Genomic DNA, 18,416 nt, shown 5'->3' on the forward strand with positions numbered 1-18,416 from the left:
CTCCTTGCCTTTTGTTGTACATGCTGTTGGTGTAGTTTTTTCTTGGGCAGCTTGTGAAGCTACAGCAATTGATGTGCCTTCTCCGACTTGTTGTGGCAGTTTGAATGAGACCTGCCCAAAAAAATCCAAGTCAAGAGTCTTTTCCAAATCTTTCACATTTTGCTCCATTTTCTCTTCCTCAGTGAACTCTTCAACTAGTGTGCCTTCTACCCACTCATCTTGGTTGGAAAATTGTTCTATTTGTGGGATTTTGCAATGTTCATAAGCTGACAGCCTATATTTTATTTTTCTGGCATTGATAAAGCCGTTTGGGTCATAAGGCACCCACCAAAAACTCCTTTTTAACCTGAGTTTTTCCCCCAATATTTGATCAGCATCTTGCCATCCTTCTTTTTTGTTCATGACAAAGGGGCCTAGTTGGTCTTTGAATTTCAACTGAGCCTTTTTCTTGGTGCTATGAAAATGAGTTAGATCTGAATTGATAAATTGCCTATAATATTCCAAGGCAAACAGTCTCATTGGCACATATCTTGGCAGCCTGTAGGGACACAGCTCACAACCATATATCCTAATGACAGTGTGATTCTGGTAGAAGTACGAGTCACCTATTTTGTAGTTTTTTGAGAGCTGCAATATTTTCTGCATGTCATAGGATAGTATAGGAGGAGGAGTTCTCTTTAGGAGAGAAGAGACTAGACTTCATGAAAGACTGAGGTCCAAAAAATCACAGACCTCTTTTCTCCTTTAGAGTCCAATCTTTTGATGGGGCATTGGAAACAGTCTGGCTGATAATACAGGAATAGATGATAGATGTAGGATGAATACTTGAATACTCCCTCCCTATCCAGTTTCACTAGTTGGTCATGTATCTTATTGGCAATGAATTTGGCATAATTGTACTTGACAGCAGGGGGCTGTCCTGGGGTAAATGCAGACAGCAAGACCAATATAGTTTCATCAATATGTTCACTTGTCTTGAAACCCAGAACATAAGATATCATATCAACAAGTAATTTACCCACTTCATTGAAATGTACATAGAGAAAAGGAGGTGGCCCTATAGGCTGGTGATCTGCTCTCATGAATACTTGGGCAATTCGGGCTATTTTTGAGTTGGAGAATTTGGGACCTTCATCAAGCAAGAATTTCATAGAAAGATGGAACAACAGCTGAGTTGGCTTGAAATTTAGCATTTGATTGATGGAGTCAGGAGTTATATGAAAGAGGATGCTCCCAGATGGAGACTTGACTACCCTTTGAGTTGGCTCATAGTTTTCACAACAGAGGTGAATTATCTCAGGGAAGATATTGACAGAGGGGAGGAAGTATATGGGCAAATTTGATTCCCATATCCCATACAAATCATTGTTATTCAGATCACTGTTTCTCAGCTCACAGAATGTCTGCAGGTGGTTTCTGTCACCAACCAAGTCTTGGATTAGGTAGTCCCTATCAGCCAAAGGTAGTGCTTCTAATTTCCTATGGGGTGCATTGAGAGGAGTAATGTTTAGAGCCACTGGAGTCTCCATGGCTCAATTTTATGAGTTTGAACTTGGAGACTGAGGTATGTGTGGATGAAATGAGTAGAACAACAACTTTGGGCCTCTTAATGTGGAATTTTACAGATTAAATTCAGCTAGATGAACTCATGGGGTGAAAATGACAGTGAAAAAGATAGTCTGCAGAGTTTTCTTTACCAGACACTGGATTATGGACAACTCTGGGCTTTTTCTTTTGGCATTCACAAAATAGAGTGAACTCGAGTTCGAGTCCATGGGAGAAGCTTTGCTAAGCGAGACTGTGTTTACAAGATTTCTTGGTGAAAAGTTGGAGAAAATCGCGGTTGTGGTGCACTTTCCGCAGGTATTTTGATGGGTTTCAACTTAAAATTCGGAGTTCATAAGCAATTTAGCAGTAGAAATTGAAAAACACAGGGTTTGGGTGTGACTATAAATAAATACCTATTTTGATGGTGCGGTGAGCGATTAGCAGGGGTGACTCGAGCTGCGGGGTCGAGCTACAGAGCAAATTTGCAGGGTGATGGACTGTGCAGCCTTGGTGGCGAATTGGTCGTAAAATCGCATGCAGAGGCCTCCACTAACGCACAAATAGAAATAACCAAAAAATAGTCATTTTCGCGACTTTTAACACAATTTGGGCCTTTTTGGGCTTTTGGCGCTTTTTTATGATGACGTCATCATGACGTATTTTTTGTCGTGTAGCGGGTACGGAGGATGACATGTCAGTTGACATGTCGGATGACGTGGCAGATGACACGGTGGCGAGGTGGTGATGTCAGTAGATGACATGGCGCTGATATGGAGCGGTGGCAGGCGACGTGGACGCGACGTCATCAGGTGACGCGGGGATGACGTCAGGGGGTAGGCGGCGGGGCGGTAAGCGGTATTCCCCGCACTGCCTTTGGCCCATGGTGGTTTTGAAGGAGGGGGCTCCGATCACGCCGGGAAGCCGACGCATGGCAGGGGTATGATAGAAATACCGCCCATCCCCCGGACGCTAATGTTCGGCAGATGGGAGCTCCCGATATTTCCGCCAGCCGTTGGATCTACGGTGCTGGATCGGACCGTCGATGGGTGACATAAGTGGCGGGGGTTTATTAACACGGGACCCGCGTTAATATTTCAGCGTCTTAATAATGCTTTGGTGGGTTTTAAACTGTGGATTAGGCGGAATGGTTATTCATTTGACTGGATTTCAAACGAAACCCAATATATACATGCGCGCCAGGTTAATGTATGGTTTATGAACGCGGAAGGGTTATCATTAAGGTTCCAAATGAACCCATGATTCCCAAACTTTGATATATAAGGATATAGTTGCCAAGGGTAGGGATATTATCTATTTTTTGGGTTTTTTGTTTATTACTTTATATATAGTAGGGGCGAGGGAAAACTTTACATAAGAATTAAATAATAAAGTCAATGTTAATATGATTTTATGGATAGATAACGCTAAGTCTATAAGGAAATAACTTAGGTTTTTAGGGAAATGAAGTAAAATGGTAAGATCTTTTACACAAAAAATGTGGCTTGTTTTAACTAAGTAAACTCATAGTTCAACTTAGCATTTCTCATAAAATGAAGTGAAATAGGACTACTGAGCAGATCCCAATGTCCTTGAGGGAATGTTAGTAAATGATTTCTGGGGGAATGAAAGGGGAAATTAGTCATGCTTCCACTGTTCTGCAGTCACCCTGCCATGGTACTTGTGACATCCATGAGATAAGTCTTTCTTGATAAGACAAAAAATGATCACAAACTTGATTCTGCAACCTCAAACTGCCTACCCAGCCTAATACACCTAGCATTTTTTTCTTCCTTTTGATTGGGTGCATTGGACTAGCAAACCCTGATTTTCTTCTTTTTCTTTTGAATGCCTTCCTATCTAAGTCTATCCTTATCTCTTCCAAGGGCCCAGATTAAGCAGTTGGGCTCCTTTGTTTCTGTACCTATTTACTCATCTGCCAAGCTTGAACTGTTTGGACAGATCTTTATTCTCTATTCTAAAGACAAGTAAATTCAAACATGATCTAACCAGGATTGAACTGTCTGGCTATTCATCAACTGTGTCAAGAATCAACCACCTGTACACAATGAAATTCTTCAACAATGGAATCAGTAGTGGCATTTAAACTAGCACACTTTCTTGGTCTTTTGGTTTGGGGCTCATTTTTATCATTTTTTCTGACCAATCCATTCTTTTTGCCCTTTGATTTTTATTTTAGGGCATACCCTCTTTTCATTTTTTAATTTTCTTCATTTCTTTACAAAATATGGAACCCTTACAGCATGAAAGGATGAACATATTTGGCTCTTCTACAGTCAATCATGAAAAATGAAACCTATTAGTATAGGAACCTAACAGTGGCTCCACTTGGGGATGGATTTCCCTGGTGAAAAGTCAAGAACAGTAGGTCAAGGGGCCTTATGTTCAATTCTTGATGTAATCTGAAATTTCCTTCTGTTGTAGACAAAATAGTGCCTTTGCAAAATTTGAGTGACTCTCATGAATTCATTTACTGAGCTGCAACTCTGTTTAGGTTACTCTGTCTGAATTTTTGCCATCATTTTCACAGTTCCCAAGTCTCCTTTTTTAACTTCTTCTGATAAACTCAAAATGTAATACCATAAGGTGGCACAATTCCTTGCTTTTCCTTCAAAATTTGCTGCATCTTATTTCTTGTCATATTGTTGTAGTAAATTGCAGAAAGTAAACACTATTATGTACAAACTAAAGTGTTGATTTCTTCAAAAAACCTGATCAAAATAATGCTTCAGCATTCGACCATTTACTGGCCCATCATTTGCCTCTGTGCCATCCAAGATTTTCAGAAAATAGGTGTTGTTTCCTTGTACAACCTGAATGACATAAGGTCCTTTCCAAAGGAAATCAAATTTGCCATGCTTTCCTTTGTCTTCCCTCCTAGAATCCCACTTTAAAACTTTATCCCCAATGAAGAAATCCTCTGCTTTGGTTCTTTTATCAAACATCTTTTTTAGTTTTTCTTGTAGAACCTGACTTCTCTGATATACTTCCTCTCTAGTCTGCTGCAAGTGAATAGTTTGATTGATCCTTCTTTGAATATCATTAGGTTCTTCTTGTATTTCTTGCAGCAACTTTATCACTGGGATTCCCAAAGATGAAGGGAATCTTGCCTCCATGCCATAAACCAATTCATATGGGCTTCTTCCAATGGATCTTTTGGTGCTCAATCTATCTGACCATAGTGCATTTACAAGTTTTTTAAGCCAATTTTTCTTGTTTTCCTCCAAGACTTTCTTAATGATGTTGATTAAGCTTTTGTTGGATGACTCAGCTAGACCATTACCTTGGGGTTAATAGGCTATGGAGTGGCCCAAGGTAATGTGGTACTTATGACAAAAATTGATCATTCTTTTGGATTTAAAGGCAACAACATTGTCTGTAATAATCTTTTCCGGACAACCAAATCTAGACAAGATGTAGGTTTCTAAGAATTGCATGATGATTGAGTAATTGGCTTGCCTACAAGGGACAGCCTCTATCCACTTGGTAAAATAGTCTGTGGCTGTCAAAATCCACTTATGCTAGCCAAAGGATGAAGGGTGGTTTTCCCCTATGAAGTCTAAACCCCATTGTTGAAATGGCCTTTCAGTTGAAATAGGTTTGAGGGGCAAAGGCAACAACTTTTTCTTGCCTTCAAAAATTTGGCATTTGTGGCAAGAAGTTACATATTTCTTTGCATCAGCAAAGAGGGTGGGCCAATAAAATCTAGCCCTTAGGATTTTATCAGCTGTTGATTTCCAATACAAATGTCCACCACAGTCACCTGCATGAAATTCCTTAAGTATTTTGTCAGTTTCATCCAGTGTTAGGCAATTGAGTAAAATACCTTCATAGTTTTTCCAAAACAACATATTATCTATGATACAAAACTTTGAAGCTTTCATTTTCAAGAATCTCCTTTTAGTCCTGGATAACCCTAGAGGCGCTTGCAGGTTTAACAATATATAACATATGTCAACATACCAAGGTGATTGTAAAAAGGCTTGATTGATCTGTGGAGTCACCATCTCCTGTTCGTTATCTAGTTCATTTATGTCAAGGGCTTGAAAATTGGTTTCAGTCATCAGCTTGGCTAGTCCTTTTCCTTTTATCAGTTTGGTTGGCTTAATTTCAATGTCATATTCTAAAATGTTAGCTATCCATTTTCCCCTTTTACCCTCAATTCCTTCTTGAGTTAGAATGTCTTTGACCACGGCATTAGGGACATAAGCTATCACATGAGAATACAAGATATAAACTCTAAAATCTTTGATGGCTTTTACAAGGGCATAGGCCTGTTTCTCCATGATCTGATATTTGAGTGGAGCATCTCTAAGTGCTTTGCTGAAAAAAGCAATGGGCTTCTCACACCCTTGGTCATCTTTTTGCAATAGGACAACAACAATAGTATGCTCAGATGTAAAGGAAACATTTATGAAATCTCTATCAAACTTGGGGCTTGTGAGGATTGGTGTTTTTGTTAGAGATATTTTAATGTCCTCAAAGGCTTGTTTAGCCTCTATTGTCCATTTGACTTTAGAATCTTTCTTCAGCATATTATTCAATAGTCTTATCAATTCGGCCAAGTTGGGAATGAAACTCCTTAGGAAATTGATCTTTCCTAAAAAAGCTTGCAGTTCTTTGATGTTTCTTGGATGAGGCACTTGGAGAATAGCTTGTATTCTGTCCGGGTCAATTCTAATGCCAACTTTTGAAATTATGTGACCTAGGAGTTTGCCTTCTTCTAGGCCAAACAATGATTTCTTTGGGTTCAATGATATGCAATATTTTCTGCAAATTAGGAACACTTACATTAAATGCTCTAAATGTTCTTGGTCTGATTTTGAAAAAGCAGTGAGGTCATTAAGGTATATGAATAAGAAATCATGGATCTCCTTTGCAAAGGCTATGTCCATTTCTCTTTGAAATGTGGCCCCTGCATTTTTGAGTCCAAAAGGCATTTTCACATATTTGAAGGTTCCCCAAGGTGTTGTAAAGGCAGTTTTATCTTGATCAACCAGGTGAACTAAAATCTGATTGAGTCCTGAGAATCCATCTAGCAATGAGATCCTAGAGGCTCCCACTACCTGTTGTAAAATGTGATCCATCTTGGGTAAGGGGTAGTGGTCTTTGAGAGAGACTTTATTCAAATTCCTTAAATCAACACACAGTCTTATCTCTCCCGTTTTCTTCCTAGTAGGCACAAGATTCGAAATCCACTCGGAGAACCTGATAGGTGCAATTATACAGGCTTCATAAATTCTTTTGACTTCCTTCTCAATAAGAGAAAGGAGGATTGGATTAACTCTTCTCAGCTTTTGTTATATGGTTTTTGATTTTCTTTCAAAGGTATTGTATGTTGGATGACAGAAGTATCATAGGACTTGAGGTCCTCATAGCTCCATGCAAAAACATCTTGGAACTCCTTAAACAACTCAATGTATTTCAGCTTTTGATCATAAGGTAATGCTTTGGAGAGTTTTACCATTTTGGGATTTTCTGTGGTTCCAATATTGCAGTCCTCAATTTCTGCATTTAGTGGTTTCATTTTTGGCTTTCTTGGAATATCATTTGAATCAAATATATCCTCTAAAGGAATTAAGCCTGTGGGAAAAATATTATCCTTTAGTTCAATTACTTCAGATTCTCCCTCAGCCATTTCATCAAGGTCCATTTGCTTCAGCTCTTGTAAATTTTTGTCATCAAAAGTTGTTGGATGCAAAATCAAATTTGCTGTTTCAGCTGATATATTTTGCTCAATTTTATCTATTTGTTGCTGATCATCAATGGTGCTTGTGTCAATGTTTATACTTGAGAATTCCTCTTTCAAAGTTAGGAAATTATTTATTTGTGTATCATTTTCAAACACCTGCCAATTTTTGACATTATCTGGGACAACAGGTCTGTGTTTGATTTCAACAGTGAAGTGGTGGTTGGGCTCAAATGGTAGCTTGCAAATGCTGGCAAAAGTTTCCAAACTATGTGCATGTAAATTGTGCTTTCTTGGAATTTTGGTGAGCTGAGATTCTGAGAAGGTGTTAAGTATTTCAATGGCTTCCCCTCTGTAAGCTCTTAACCTAAGATCATTTGTAACAAAGTTTCCCTTCATCTGTTGTATAATCAAATCTGAGTCCCCTAGAATTGAAATCCTAGCTGCCCCAAGACTTTTAATCAGTTTGAGACCCAGTAAAAGGGCCTCATATTCGGCCATGTTGTTTGTACATCTGAAATTTAGCCTATATGCATGACCTTGAGCATGGTCATTTTGCATGTTATGTATCCAAACCCCTACCCCTGCTCCTAATTTGTTCACTGACCCATCAAATTCTAAGTACCATAAGATTTCTTGGTTGTGACTAGCCTTAGGAGTTTTGGAACCTTGTTCAGTGGGCAAATTTGGATTTTGTAACTCATATGCTATGTCATGTTCATTTGTTGCATCAATCACATCAAGAATTTTTTGATCTTGGGCACTAGATTGTTCATTTATGCTTTTTGTTTGTGCTATTTTCAGGAGTTTGACATCAGTTTTGGGACACATCTCAGCATTGTATAAAATGAATGAATCCATATCGGAATGCATAGAATAGATGGGGAAGTTTTGAGGTTTCTCTTGACTGCTAACCACATATTTCATCAATGTTTCCCGGTACAATCTCTTTGGCTGTCCAAAGACTGAAATGGTGGCATAGGACATGTCTAGTTGCAAAGACCCTTGGAGTTTTGCACCCCAAGATCTAGACAAAAGCATACCATACTTTGGTGGGATATCGGCTACCACCACATCCATCAAGATTGTCTTGGCAGGGTATTGTACTAGAGATACACACAGATCTTTGATTAGGCCTAGACACCTGACCTGGCTGGAATCAAATGAGAATAAGTCTTTGTAAGGCCTTGTGATATCTAGGTCCAGTCTTTCCATCACAGACTTAGGCATTAGGTTATGGGAAGCTCCTGAATTAGACATTGCATTGTGCAGCACTTTGTCATGAATATTTAAGCTTACATAGAATGGAGGAAGTTGACCATGGAAAATTTTAGGGGCTAATGTTCGCCCAGTGGGCTAATTTTCCATGATTTTCCCACAAAAAAGATTCGCCAATTTCCAATTTTATAAAAGACGATTCGCCCAAATTTTAGAATATAAAATTATTTTACCTTAAAAATCGCCAACATTATAGAGAGACTATATATAAAATAATTATAAATTTGATTAATTTTACAAATATATCAATAAAAATTTATAATTTGCATATTAGGGATTAGTGAGATTCGCCAATGTTTTAAACTTCAAGAAAATTTTCCATCCTTAAAATTTTCCTTGGGAGGAACCCCTCCATCTACTGTTTTACCGTTGACTTCAGGACCAAAAATAAGTTCTGGTTGGTCATCTAAAACATTGACTGCATCCCTATTCTCTGATATTTGAAGTGACCTATTGATTTGTTCCCTATAAACTTCATGTTTAGCCAATTCAGACAAAGGAATAGCTATTTTCAGTTTGCCTATTTATGTTTCTAAGTTAAAAGGTTTTCCCACTTGAATTCTTGTATTGTAAGCAGCAAGGTTTTCCTTTTTTGCTGTATTTTGAGTGACCTTTTCTTCGTCATGAGTGTTGTTTTGAGGTAAATCTGCTTTGAAACTATTTTCAGGAGGGCAATTTAGATTTTCTTTTGAGGGAAGGGATGTAGATGACTGATTTTTTGAGGGCTATAAATCTGATATGTCTTCCACAGTGGCATCCTTTGGGTCGAGATTTGTTTTAGTAGGGGATTCTATCAGGACAACTTTATCCTTTGTTTTCTTTGGCTGCTTGGTATCTTTTAGCTTGGCAGGTTCAGGCACATCTATAGTTCTGCTTCTTAATTTTTATTGTTTATGAACCTCATAGACCGCTGCATCATAGCCTTCTCTGAAATCAAATGACTCTCCGGATTTGGTTTGAAATTGGTTGAAATTATGAGCTTCTTGGTCATCTTGGGTTAGAAAGATTTGTTGTTCACTGTTCAAACCCATTAGGTTGATTTGAGTATCCTCTGTTGGCTCACTAGAGGTTGAGGCTTCAGCATAGTTCTCCTGAAATGGAGGTCTGATATTCAGATTAGGGCCAGCTTTCCCGGTGTTATGATTTTGATTTTTTCTAAAATTCGAATTCCTAGTGGTGTTGCTTGGTTGGCCATCCCAAGAAGATTTCCTTTCAATGGTTTCCACTCTATCACCCAATCTGTCCATGCCTTTGATGATTGCATCTAGTTTTTGCTCAAATGCAGAAGGCTCTTCTTTGAAAGTTGTTCTTCTTTCATTTCTAGCCCGATTTCTCTTAGATATCAAGTTGGCCTCTACACTAACCGCTATGCTTTGCATGTCTTCTAAGCTAGGAGGAGCTCTTTCTCTTAGTTGATATGCCATGTCAGAATCAAATCCATCAGGGAATTTGATCAAGGCTAGGTCAGGTGGAGGTCTAAGGTTTTGAGGGATAGCATTGTACACATTGTTGAATCTAGCACAATAGTCTTGGACAGTTTCTTGTGGGCCTCTCTTTAAACTGTCATACTCTGATAGGATATGCAATGGGTCCTTCTTCTTTTCCCATCTGTTAAGAAAGGTTTGGTAAAGGGCATCTAGATCAGCAATTGTATTTGCCCCAAGTGCCCTAAACTAGGTCCTTACTTCACCAGTTAGGCTTTGAACAAAAATTTTCATTCTGACATCATTGTCATCAATTTCATAGTTCTCAAAGTAATCCATCATTTTCTCAGTGTGTTGTTGGGTTGTATACGAGCCAGTAGCATCAAAATATGTGATTTTTCTCTGATAATCCTGAGGCATAGCCCCTGGATTTCCAGGTAATTGCAGAGGAGCATAACAGTTTTCCATATTTACAGGGATAAATGGGACTGCAGGAAGAAATAAGACAGCTGGAATAGCAAGGACAACAGTGGAAATATGTGCAGTGGATGGGGGAGTGGAAAGGATACTTTGAGGTGTGGATGAGGAACTAGGAGATGTTGTTGTATTGACAGAAAAGACTGTTGCTCTCCTAGGGGTAAGCTCACATGTTGTAAGCTTTTGTTGAAGTATATCAAGGTCTAAATCAGCAGATTTTTCTAGTTTTTCTTGTTTTCTAAGGGTCTTAGAGATCAAGTTAGGATTTTCAAAAATAGTTGGAGGATCTAGATCAGGATTTGACCTAGTGTACCAAACTTTCTTCTTTGGATCCAGCTTCTAAATCTATTTTTGGTATTTTCTGGAAATGTTTAGAGATCACAATTTTTAAGAATTTTCTGAAGGAAGCTCTTTTGAAATATGGGAGAGTTTGGGCTTCCTTTTAGATATGCTAAATCAAGGATACTGATCAAATCTTTGGGACAGCTGATTAAAGCCTAAAACTAAACTGGAGATTGACTGAAGCGGCATTTATTTACTCCTATAAATGCACAACAAAAATAGTTTCAAAGGCTACCTGGCTAACTTCAGGCTCCATCTGTAGTTTTAGAAAATAGACAACAGTGACAAACAATCATTCAGTCCCCAGCGGAGTCGCCAGTGATGTTATACTTAGGTTGTTCCCTGCCTCCGGAAGGGAATACGACCGAGGTAACCACTAACCAGTCTTTTAGCTGCAAATTCTAGCCAACCTACAACCAGAGAGGGCTCTCTCTTTGTAATTTAGCTTTGTTTTGAAGTATTTTAGGCTAGTTATGATGTACAGAGTTTGGTTTTAAATTTGTTGGTTGGTGATTTTCTCTCTAGACTGCGCTATAATTCTGAGACTGTTTAATACAAAGGCTGTTGAAGTTCATTGATGCTGGACCATCTGAATGTGGATTTGATGTTTTGGGACCTGCTACAAAATTCCTGTGTCTTTCTATGGATCAATAAGTTATTCTAAACTGTGTTTTGTGTCTTATGTGTTTGCAAATTTCATATATGATTCATAATCTTAGTAACAGAGAAAAAGAATAGCCCAGAATTTGTTTAAATACACGTTGTGTTCAATCTCTGGTATTAATTATGTTTTCTTCAGAATTAGCCATGAACAGTAATTCTTAGCTGCTCCTGTTTCCACTGATTCTTTCATTCTGAATATTGCTTAGGAATTCTTTACTGCTCCTTGGTAATATTCATGCACCTTCCTTATGCCAGCTTGATAAAGGATTCTTAACTGCCCTTCATCCACTGGCTTACATTCCATTAATTTCCAGATTCCAAAACTGTTCCAAGATCGATTATCTTGCTCTGTAGTATTGCCCCTTACCAAAGAAAACACTCTCAACAGTTCATCCTCATTGACCCCATTTTCCCAATGGTATAAACTGTTTTAGAATTGCATTCCAACTCTATTTAAGATCACCATCCGACAAATTTAAAACCAAACTCTGCACATCATAACTAGCCTAAAATACTTCAAAACAAAGCTAAATTACAAAGAGAGAGCCCTCTCTGGTTGCAGGTTGGCTAGAATCTGCAGCTAAAAGACTGGTTAGTGGTTACCTCAGGTGTATTCCCTTCCGGAGGCAGGGAACAACCTGAGTGATCACAGATAGGATAAATGTTACTGCAGATTTCCGAAAGGAATGTTGTATGGAAATAGGATATCAAATTGAAGAGAAAACCAATTCAAAAGGTGGAAAAGGCAACAAAAATAGTGATTTATTCAGAGGTGTTGATAACATTTTCCAATTGGCATTTAGAACTGGAGATGTTTGGAAGTTAATTGATGAGATTTTTAGCATGTGGGAAGACATTGCCATTAAAAACCAGAAGGTCAAAAAGTCTAAGCCGTTGATATGTGGCAACAGTAAATTAGCTCCTCAAATGAAGGAGCTTCCAGACGATATGACTATCACACCTTGGAGGGCGATGCAAGGAGTGAAAGATGATAAAATTGTTAAAACAATATTATCTTGTGTGAGGTCAGGGGAATTATCATTGGAGGAAATGTCTGAAGAATTTCAAAAGTAAGTTTGTTGAATTATTTTTATTTATTTCTAGATTATAATTATATTTTAAATAAAACATGTTGTTCTTGGTAGTATTTGTTATACATATCATTATATTAACTTTTTGTTACTTTATCTATGCAGTCACAAAGTTTACATGAAAATTCAAGAACAAATGGTTAGATTGTTGAATGAAGATAGTTGGGATGATGTTGTACGCAAATATCCAAATTCAAGTTCTACATCAACATTAAAAGCTTTTTATCTTGCATTTAAAAAGGTATCTTGATTTATACATTCATTTTTATTCACCTGTGTACTATTTTTAATTTATAACTTACACATATATTTGTTTATTTTATAAAATATGAGGAAGGATGATAATGGAGCGCCAGATAGTTTCAAAACCTTCATTGAAAAAATAAAGATCGAAAGACTGAAGAAGCAACGCATTAAGAATGTTCAACTTGATCCAAGTCTTAATCATTTCATTTGGAATGGGCTAGACACTATTCAATATCAAGTAATACAAGGCGACTGTGAAGACATTGCTAAACTCATACCTAAAAGGGATTATGCCCTAGTCATTGCAGATATTCCCCATGGTTTCAATATTCCAAACATTGACTATGATAGTGACCCTTATACTTATCAAGCTCTTAGTAAAGTGGTTGCGGGATTTGTAGAAGTCACGTCATCACCATTATGTAGATTTATGACATTTCATTCAGACACACAATTGGCAATGATATTGTCAAGCTTCAAGGGAAAACAAATTCAAGGATGCAGCTTACATGGTAAGACGTTTAAAACGTATATTTGATTAATGTTGAAAAATTTATTTATGTACAAGTTAATTGAACTTTTACTATTTCATGTTACAGGAAAAAGTCAAATCTTCTTAACAATGAAGATCAACAATTTATAAATGATTGTGAGTTCATTCATATTTATAGTTGGGCAAAAGATGATAGCTATATGTCTATGATTTTTAATCGGGTAGACGAAAAGAGTCATAGCCAAATACTGACTTATGATGCTATTGTGAGAAAACTAACGTATGAAGACAAAAAAGAAAAAGGAGAGATAGTTAACATTTATCAAAAACCACAATTAATGATCAATTATCTTATAGACATTTGTTCAGAGGAAGGAGATTGGGTTCTGGATTTATTTTTGGCTCAGGTAAGTTTTATTATATGGAATTGAATTTCAATATGTTATTTTTTAATGAATATGTCATTGTACTAATTTATTTCATTATTTCTTTTGTGCTTGATAATTAGGTACAACACTAGCATGTTGCCTTCAAAAAGGAAGAAATTGCATTGCAATTGAAAAAGATCTAGTACAGTGCAATTTCATTCAGCAAAGAATTAATGCTCTTCAATTTCTTCCAGATGCAATGCAAGAAATTGGGTTGAAGAAAGGGGACTTTAGTGAATCACATGTGGCAAAAAACGCAAAGGAACCCCAACCACCATTACATGGAATGTTTGGAAAGACATACATTGGGAGATTCGCAGACATCAAAGACCCATTAGAAGATGAAAATGAGAAAAAGGAAACATAAAATATTGTGGAAGAAGACAATGATGAAACTCTAGAGGACGAAGAGTTTGGATTACGTGACATTGTTGATCAAATTTAAGTTATGCTTGTAAATCAGGCTTTGCAATGTTTTGACTTTGGCATTTTATGAGAAGAATAAACACTCAATTAGGGTTGTTATACGTTCAATATTTGTAATATGTGATTTTCACATTGATTTTTATGTTAATCATTATTTTTTGAAAAAAAAAGTGATTATTATTATTTTTTTGACATGAAATTCATAAAAAAAGCTATTATTTAACCATTTTTAGTTAAAATTATCGTATAAAAATTGTGATTTTGACATGTCAATTCTAGCAAACATGTAGTTTTTTAGTTATATTTATGTTAAAAATGGTTATTTTTATGTCCATTGTTAAAAAATATTGTTTTTTAGAAACAATTATTTCATGTGGATTGAAAAATTAATTAAGGATGTATAAATATGTAGAATATCGAAAATTCTAAATATCAACCTCCTAATTTAAAAATGCAAAACAATAAAACCTCACTAAAAAAAAAGTTAAAATTAAAATAAAAAACAAGAAAATGTGAAGAAAACGACCACTTCAAAAATGATCAAATTTACAAAATAATAATTTACATTTTATACATTAGAAAATTTAAAGCCAAAAAATAGGTCTTTTGAAAAAAGGGGGTGATGCAGAATACTCACTTTTTTAAATCAGCATGAAAATCACTACGATTCTAAAACGATTCTAAAACGTAATGTACATAAAAAAAATTAAAGTGCCAAAAACTATGCTCTAAAAAAAACATGTTCGTTCTGCATCACCCCTTTTCAAAATCAGGTCACTTTTTTGCTATCTCTACGAAACGAGTAACAGTATCAGTTCCCGTTTCAAAGTTTACATTGATAAAAGTTAGTATGTTTTTTGTTCTCAGGTACCAAGCTTGGGAAGTTGGATATTTTAACTTTTAAGAGGGCATGTGAACTATATCTCTCATGTGATGTTCCATCCACGCCATGACATTATTCTTATAATTTAGAAGATAAAAGTATCTGAGTTTGAGATGTATCCAAGTATTGTAGAGGTGTCCAAACATTTTGTAGAGACCATGATTGGTTCTGGATCCTTGTAGCACATCTTGATATGAATCTTCTTGCTACTGGGCATGACCGTGGGATGATTATTTTCAAGTTAGAAAGAGAAAGATCCGCTTTTGTTGTTTTTTAGGGCACCCTATACTGCAACAATGACCATTTTTTGTTTGCTCATCAATTTTCAAATCAAAAATACTCTCAACTTATACAGATAAGAAGGGCTGGATCCATGAATTGGATCAAGGATGATGATCATTGTTTTTTAGCCTCATGGAGAATGTTGTTCTAATACGTTTGGATGTTGATGGTGGGTGATATGAACTTATTCTTGGGCCAGAGGATAGTGTTGGGACTTGGGAGAAGTGACGAAATACAGGAAGAAAAGATAGAAATTTGGAGGACCTGCTACCTTTTTTGCTTGCAATCAATCGGCAGTCACTGACATGAGTCATAACCAAGTGATAAAAATCACAGAAATAAGGTGATCAAGAAGTCTAGTTGTCCAGTAACTGTGGATACAATTTTCTGTGCAGGAACATAAAACCTTCTTCTTAGGCCAGAAGATAGTGTTGGGACAAAAGAGTGACACAATGCAGGAAGAAAAGACAACAACCTTGGTTTGCAACAGAGGATTGTACCTAGGGACCTCCATATTCTATTTGTTAAATACATTTAGTAAGATGACATGGAAAATTTAGCCTTGCTGAGCAAGCATGCAATCATCATTGGAAGCAAGGAGATTGTACACTGTTCTCTGCATAAGATTATTTGTGTTAAAACTTAAGAGTGGTGCTTAGGGTGAAAATTCTACTTTTTTTTCTTCCAATCAGAAACAGTGGCCTAATTGGAACACTTGGTGTTCAAGTATGTATAATGAAGGTGTCTGAGGATTCTGTCAATTTCATGAATGAGTTGGAAATAACCGTGTCATGCATATTGATGCATGAGTATATATTCAAGCTAGCACTGATAAAAAGGAAGTATGACAATGTTATGAGCATGTGGACAGGCAGTGATTGCTTAGCTGCATCTGAAGGGCTTCCCAAAAGCATCTCTTCACTTTTTCAAAGATAAGAAGGCATGATTTAACTTAATAGTGTAGGGTGAAACTATTCAAATTAATGTTGTTTCTGCAAAACAAAGAGATGTTAAGGTCACTGGTATACACTTGGAACTGAGGCCCTTTGGTAAGGAAATGTTGCCATTGTTGAATATGCTTACCAAATATTAAAGAATTTTGAAAGACTTTCATTTTGTATCTTGTCATGGACAATATTGATAGGTTTTTGAAGATGTTGGGGATTGCATAAATATAAAATGATGTTATGGGTCAGTTTCACAATGCCTATATGTCAGTGCAGCAGTTCATGGGCTTACAAAGATTGTTGATATGCTTGTACTTAATAGTTAGGTGGAAATCTGCCCACTCTGTAATCTAGAAAGAAATCATCACTTATTGTGCCTCCTCCATCAATTTGTCGCAATCGTGAATGGTTGTTATTGAGGGTTGTCGAAGGCCTTTTTGAGGGTGGGTTGGATAATGTAGGGATTGCAATCCATGAAGAAGAGGATGAAGAAATTGTAGCCAATAGGGGTTAAGACCTTGACACTTCTGGTGGGTTGGATAATGCAGGGGGCGTAGTACATGAAGAAGAGGATGAAAGAGCTGCAGCCAATAGGGGTTAAGACCTTGACACTTCTGGAGTTGAAAAAAAAATGGCGAGGTTGTAGTGGTTGATGATAGAGAAGTGAGAGGAGACAATAACAATGAGGTAGGATGGGATGTAGAAGATTTGAAGCTCCCTACAAATGTCTAAGCTGCAAATGTTGCAGGTACAACTCATAATGTCATTAGTTACACCATCACCACGTATACCAATAATTCAAATATGGATATAGAAAATCTTTTCTTGTAGGTGAGAATGCAGCTACTAGTAACATTAATATGGTGATGCAACTCTCAAGTCAATAGCTTGGTATTAAGAATTTCACTCCATTAAAAGTTAAAACCTTTGTTTCTGGATCTTTACATGGGCAACAATACATACCTCCCTACATTTTTTTCTGAACTGTGGTCTTCTTAGCAATAGAGGGAGGTTGGAGTGAGACTGCTAGCTCAAATGTCAGAGGTCCATGATCTTTGGTATTTAAGCTTTTTCTATTAGATGAGAAACTTAGACTAGCTTACAAAGCCACAACAGATGGGAAGTTATCTTACAAAGCCACAACAGATGGGAAGTTTAGTGAAGCATTAAGGTTATTTGTACAATCTTGCACGTAATTCCAATTATTGATGTAGATTCCATTTAGGAGGTTGAGAAGGTGAATAAATTGATTGAAATTGCTAAAGAATGTGTTCTGGGTCTTCAAATGGGGGTCATGAGGAAGTTAAGGATCATAGTGTCGAACAACAAGATCTTGCAGCCTATTTTACTCATTGCAACATTCAGAAAGTCCATTTCAGGTTGGATTTGTTGAACAACATAGATGTTTGCTAGGGAAATTCAGTACAACTGCTAACATGGCTTGATAACTGCTGGCAAATGAGCTCGCTGCAAAACATGCAACAAAGGCCCAACAAGTTCTGCAGGCATGTGGGAGGTAGTTGCAGGATTCTAAAAACACCGAATTATGAATTCAAAAATCCTTTTGTTGTTTTTGGAGAAACGTTTACACCTCTATACCGTGATCAGAAGTATGTGTCCTGTCCACATTGTACACCACACTTTATTCCAATCGTAAAGGGAAATCTATGTGCTATATGTGATCTTGTAGTTGTGTTATGGGTCTTTAGATGCAGTTCAAGGGAAAGGAAGTTAAGGGTGATATTGTTCAATAGAAAGAGCTTGCAGTTTATTTTAGTCATAGAAACCTTCAAAAATTCCATTTGACGTTGGCTTTGTTGAATACCATGGGTGTTTTTTATAAGGGATGGAGCTTTAGTACAACAGCTAACTTTGCTTGATGACTATTGGAAAGTGAACCCCTACAAACCATTCAACAAAGGTACAACAAGTTCTGTAGGCATGCGAAAGGTAGTTGCAGGATGCCAAAAAATTGAATTATGATTTTGACTTCAGAAAGCCTTTTGTTGGTGGTGCAACAACTTTTACACCTATATACCATGGTCAATCACAAGAATGCGTCCTGTCCATATTGTACAACATGCTTTGTTCCAGTCATACAAGGAAATATCTTCCCTATATATGAGCTTTCCATTGTGGGTTTCGATGCTTCTAGGTGCTGAATGTGCATCTTTATTTCAA

The 18,416-nt window shown here is 37.0% G+C and overlaps 1 pseudogene; it reads left to right on the top strand.

The window, feature by feature from the left end:
* The first annotated feature begins 2,368 nt into the window (after positions 1–2,368).
* LOC149196711 (coatomer subunit alpha-3-like) lies at positions 2,369–18,041 on the top strand (annotated as a pseudogene).
* The last annotated feature ends 375 nt before the right edge of the window (positions 18,042–18,416 follow it).

The sequence above is a fragment of the Pinus tabuliformis genome, chromosome 2_2 (assembly GCF_031772625.1).
Source record: "Pinus tabuliformis cultivar Carrire ecotype Pingquan chromosome 2_2, CPIR1, whole genome shotgun sequence".
NCBI lineage: Eukaryota > Viridiplantae > Streptophyta > Pinopsida > Pinales > Pinaceae > Pinus > Pinus tabuliformis.